Raw genomic sequence first — 6,000 nt, 5'->3', positions numbered from 1 at the left:
ATAGTACTTTGACTGACCTCTTCCCTGACTCCTTTTCCATTGGATTCACCAGTCTCTTCCATTGCCTTCTCAATTTTGGCACCATCTCCACCAACTGTCCAAAGGTGATGTTTGCCTTCCTGTTCACCAAATCAGATTTCAAGTCATAGCTGGTTTGCCCATCCCCCAGTGGGAAGTCTGACACCTAGAACCTTCTACGAGGCTTCCGTTTCCTTTTGGCTTTCACATCTCCTCCTTCCTGCTGCTTTCCCTTCTTACGGCTGGGTCCAGCCACCCCTTTTCCTTCTCTTTCATCCGTTGTGCGTTTGCCAACAGGCATCACATCCCATTCCTCTCTCACCTGAACATTCTCCAGAGTAACAACATTCATGACCTTTGCCTTCCCCTTCTCCTCAGCTGTGATTCCACTGGGACCTGCTTGATCCCTGATATCAATACCATAATCATTTGACCTATCAGGTAACTGTGAAGGTAGTGGGTACATATCACCACCCATACGCTGAGGTTTATCACAATCTGTACTCAGATGACCAAGCTCACCATAGTTCCAGCATGTAGGAATGAAACGACGGCCCCTACCGCGACCACGTCCATACCCTGCTTGTCCATCTCCCCCCTCATGATTATTGTCACGGCCTCTACCACGTCCACCACCTATACTTCCCATTAAATTTAAGCTCAAATTCTTCATAAGATCAACCATCTGTTTCATATCCTGTCGCAATCCCTCATCAGAACCTGCAGGAACCATAAGTACTCCTTGACTAGCTTGTGGCACCATCTGCATAGCTTGGGCTTCAGTGGGCTTCATCCTCTCAATCACTGCATTCATGGGTGTAGCCTCCACTCTACGAATCTCTGGCTGTGCTACAACTGGAATCATCCCCAGCTGATTCATCCGCTGTAGTTTCCCATCTTTTGACTTAGCAATTTCCACCGCATCCTCAAAAGACCTGGGCTTCTTCAATTCCTCAAATACTCCTCTTAAGCCCGGCTAAAAACTTGTTTTTCTTCATCATGTCAGGGGGTACCTGGTCTTCCCCTAAAGCCCTGCATAGAGTCTCCCATAACAAAGAAAATTTCTTCATATAATCATCTAATGATTCAAACTCACCTTGTATCAGAGCTTGCACCTCATGCCAAACCTTGTCGGGGTCTTCTACCTTCTTGAACCTGTTGCTAAGTGCTGTCTTTAATCCATTCTCAGTCATATCAAGATGTGGAACAGCAACCCTCAATGACTCCTCATAAGTCCTGTACCAGGTCCTTGCGTCCCCTTTCAAGCAAATGCTCAGTAGCCACAACACCTGTACCGACTCATTAATGTAGTTGCTTATGCATGCAACCTCCATTCTTTCCAAGAAGTCTGCCACATCCTCATTAGGGCTACCATAAAACTCTGGATAAGACATCATTTTAACCCCCAACTTCACCTCAAATCCCAAGAAAATACCTTCCCTCACACTCTCAACACCTAGGGCACACACCCTGATAACTGAAGGAAATAGCAGAGCAATCCTCAGTGGGGGCACCAGAAAGATGTGAGGCAGCTCAAGAACACAAGAAGGCCACTATAGCTCGCCGACTCACCACCTTCAGAACACTCACAAGCATAAGGGGCACCACCAGCTTCTCTAGCTGGAAAGATAAATCTCTCTCTCTCTCTCTACCACCAGAGATACCCAAGAAAGGCAGTTTCAACAGCTCACATATTTCATTATAAAAGCCTTTAATCTGTCAGCAAGGCTAAGCCACTCACATATCACACAAACCTTGTTTGTCCATTTACAAGGGGTGATCCATCACCATAGATTTATTAATTGACAAACTTCAACCTACTCTCCCTCGCACTCTCCTTTATCACACACTCACAGCTAACAACTCACACACACACTACCCAAAGCTTGCTCTCGGTCTCACACCAGAAGTCTCGAAATAAGGCAGCTACCTCCAGTAGAAAAACCAGCAGTTTCTCTGGTTACCAGCATGAACCCTGGCCTCTGTTTTCCACGTCTGCAGAGCAGCTCGACCAGCAGCCTCCCTTCAATGAGGTGGCCAACACCTTTAACCTGCAGCTCACCCACACGAGCTTGTCCACCAGAGCTACGCCCTTTGCCTACTTCTTTAGCTAACCTGTCAGTGCCCGGGAAGTCCCCCAGCCAGGCTCTTCAGCACAATCACTCGCCAAGCTCTGCTCTTTCACAAGGCGGCTACATCGTGGTCTCTCTCTCTCTTTTCCATCGGCTCATTGTTAACTCCAAGGGCGGCTCCCCTTTGCGCACACCAGCACAGCTGCCACGTTTGCTCTTCCCTTCCTAAGTTTCCTCGATGAGCTGGGCGCCTTCTCTAGCGCTAACACCAGCCCATAATCCCTGACGCCAGCTTTAGTCTTTCTGGAAGGTGGTCTCCGCCTTATCAACAGCCACCAACGACCCCACACACCTCGACGTCCAGCACTTGCGCCTTTGCTCGATCACCCCAGGGGCTGCCCCAGTAAGGCGGCCCACTCTCTCTCTTCAGCGACCCGGTCTCTCAAACTTGGCGGTCCTTTTCCCTTCGTACTAGCTGCTGCAGCACCTCTGCAAGCAGTCTCTCCAGGCATCAATCCATGCTCTTCTCTTCCAGCGCCTGCCTTCTTACCCGGTTTTACCAAGCTTTATCCGCCCAGCGTCCTTCAGCAGAGAGGCCCCTTCTCTTTGGCGATCCTCTGCAGCCCGTTGTTGTGCTTGAGAATCACCCCAACAACCTCTCTCTACCCACAATCACTCGCCAGGCTCCTTTTTTTGCAAGGCGGCTACCATCTCTCTCTGCAACTCCTTTGGCGGACCGACGACCCCACTGTCTCCTTTCTCTGCAGCAAGTGGTCCCTTCTTTTCTTCACGCCTCTGTCTGCACACTTGCCTCCTACTACTACCAGGCGGCCACTCCAGTGTTGTCTTCGCCTCACACACTCTGCACACGGCATCTCTTCTCTCTACTTCGAAGCTGCTGCAAGCTGCTTACCTGCCATTCTCTCCCTCCACTACTCCTTCGAAGCGGCCATCCTCACGTTCTCTCCTCCCTTCTAGACGTTGAGGTGGCGGCCCATAAACACTTCCAAGTGGCCATTTTTTTAATTGGCCACGTATATTACCTTTTTAATTAATTTTCTTTGAGTATTAAAATGATGGTTAGCCATGCTACTCCTCTTTTCTTTTCCTTGCACTTCGGGTTATCACACCTAGCCCATAACCTTCCAAAATTATGCGAGAGTTGCCCACAGCCTCATGATCAGCATCATCATACCAAGACGGCCATTCCAAACCTGAAAGATTCTCAAACTCAAGCATAAAAGCAATTATATTTTGCTGGCATCGCCTGAGGGATTTCAACATTTACAGTTTGAATTGAGCTCTCTCTACATAAACCAGCATATCTACATTATTTTAACCAGAAGCTCATCAAAACCCATCATTAATATCCTCATGCTCTTCCACCTCTTATTTACACACATCCCAGACACCTTCTTGACGACTAAAAAACTCATACGAATGAAAACTCCAAGTCTCCAGCAGCTGTTCCGAAGAAAAATGCATTCACTAACTCACTCCAAAGCCATTCCGTCTGTACACTTGCCAGGGCATTCACTCAGGGCAAAGTTTTATTGCACACCATGCATCCCATATGTACACGGACTCAAAACATCTTTACAGAAAAATGCCTGACAGGTGGCAGAGGCGGTCTCCTACGCAGACAGAGAGCGAAATAAACGGTCGTGGATAGCCCCGGAAATTTTTGATCCGTTTTTGGCAGATGCATACACTCCTGCATCTGATGTTTTTGCTTTAGGGTATTTATTACAAATTTTATATGACTTTTGGCAGAAAGTACAAGAGTTGTGGATGGACAATAGTCCTACGACAAAGTTACCATGGATACTATTATTTATAGAGTTAAAAATTGGATGTGTCTACCTAATCGCGAGCGACAAGTGAACATCTGTTTTGCAAGTAGTGGAATTTTTTAGATCACTAAATACTGACCCAACCGAGGGCACAAAGTCCTCTTGTAGAGCTATCGGTGTCATTCACCCCAATTTTGTAATTTAACAGTATCAGGAGATTTAGTTTCAAGAATGGCTCTTTGTTTGTCTCTCTTCAAAATTTGATATGTGCGCACTATTTGAAATATTTTCTCATTGAGTCTTTGCAATCTCTCTCCTCTTGTGGTGTTTAAGTTTATGTTTTCTCTTCAAAATTTGATGTGTGCGCATTGGTTGAAATATTCTTTGAGTCAAGTGGATATTTCTCATTGAGTCTTTGCAATTCATATCTCATCTCGTGGTGTATCAGATTCAGGAGGCGAAATCAGATTCAAGAGGCAAAACCTGATTTAGACATAATCAGGCTGTGCAGAAGATTGAAGAAGAATCAGTTTGTCTATTTTTAAGAAAGGGTGTTTATCAAGCGGAGTCATGTTTAAGCATTTCATGAGGGGATTTTCTGAAGCAAAATTTTTTCAAAGTGTCGACATCAAGAGGAGCTTTTTGAAGCGGATTCAAGAAGATGACTTTTTGCAAGGATGGAGTGTTCCAAAGGAGGCATATCGACAAAGAGAAGATTGGATGTACTACCTGGAGATGCAAAAGCCTGCAAAAGAAGCACGAACCTTGGAAAAGCTGATGGAGGAGTCTTTTGGTGAATCAATGCCAAAGCAAGATTTTTAAAGGCACTTGACTTCTAATCAAGGGAATTTGTGGGTTCTCAATTGCTACGCAAATTGTTCCCTCGTGCGTGCCAGTGTATAAGGGTGCAGAAAAGTGTCATTTACAGTGTCATAAAACTGTCATCAGATTTGTCATCTGAGTTGTCATCAAAAGTGTCATCAAAGTTGTCATCAAATGTGTCATTCAAGTTGTCATCAGAAGTGTCATCATCAATGATGTCATCTAAGTTGCTGTCGAAAGTGTCATTTGGGATATGAAGAGTCACAAAAGAATCGGTTAGTCAGTTAGAGTCGCCTAGGAGTCTTTTTAAAAGGCATAGCCTTCTTGTAATCGTGTGTAAGAGTGTGGTGTGTAAGAAATCAAGAATCAGTTTCAGTTTTTAGTGTTTTCTCTCTCTCTCTCTCAATCTCTGAGTGATGCTTCAATGAGAGTCGTTTCTATCATTTTGTGTATTCCTTGTTGAAGCTACAGCTTTAACAAGGCCCTCTCTTCGCGTATAGCTCCTGTGTGCCAAGGGAACCACATCTCTCATTTTTTGGTACATCCTAATCTTGTGGGAGTTTCTGCTGAGGCTACTAGTTCCTCCACCCCCTAATGTCCTGTATGTTACAAAGTATTCGATGGGTGGAGCGGCCAGTATATACTGCCCCCTGTGGACACTACTACCACTTAATATGTTTAGTGAGGCACATGCAAAGTATTTCCACATGTGCATTGTGCCGTGTCCCAATAAATCAAGGTATTTATACAGTGTTCGGCATGGCTAGCGAATATAAACCACCAGGACCTTTAGATGCAACTCCTAGTGCAATTCGCAATTTATTTCAAGATGAAAGCTAAGAAAGACATAAATCCTACTTTTGTATTGATAATTTCTCCAAATACAATCATTTGTACAAGTATTTTTTATGAAATTAATGAAATGGCTTCTTCCTCTATGTCAGTATCTTGCTCCAAAATTCTTTCACCGTTTACCCTCTCGTCTGCTAAATTAAGCTCATCTAAGTCAATGTCCAAATTGTCTTCTATCTGAAGGCTAGTGTACGATGTACATCCACCAACATCAAAGTTCTCGTCTACTACATCATCACAATCGTACATCCATCTGGGCTTATCTTCTTCATACTCTTCGCTTTCAATGTCTCGCAAGATCTTTTCATTGCAATACATGTAAACAAGTTTATCTGCTCGATCTGCAAAAGAAGTCGATTGCGAATAGTACTGTGAATATATTTGTACATGCTCCAGTTTCTTTCTGAGCCTGAGTTTGAAGAGCACTGACTTAGAACCTTCAT

This window comes from Cibotium barometz, chromosome 47, assembly GCF_041138505.1.
Source record: "Cibotium barometz isolate CiBa-2024 chromosome 47, ASM4113850v1, whole genome shotgun sequence".
Lineage (NCBI taxonomy): Eukaryota > Viridiplantae > Streptophyta > Polypodiopsida > Cyatheales > Cibotiaceae > Cibotium > Cibotium barometz.
The sequence above is the reverse complement of the archived record's forward strand: the minus strand, read 5'-3'. Positions refer to the sequence as shown.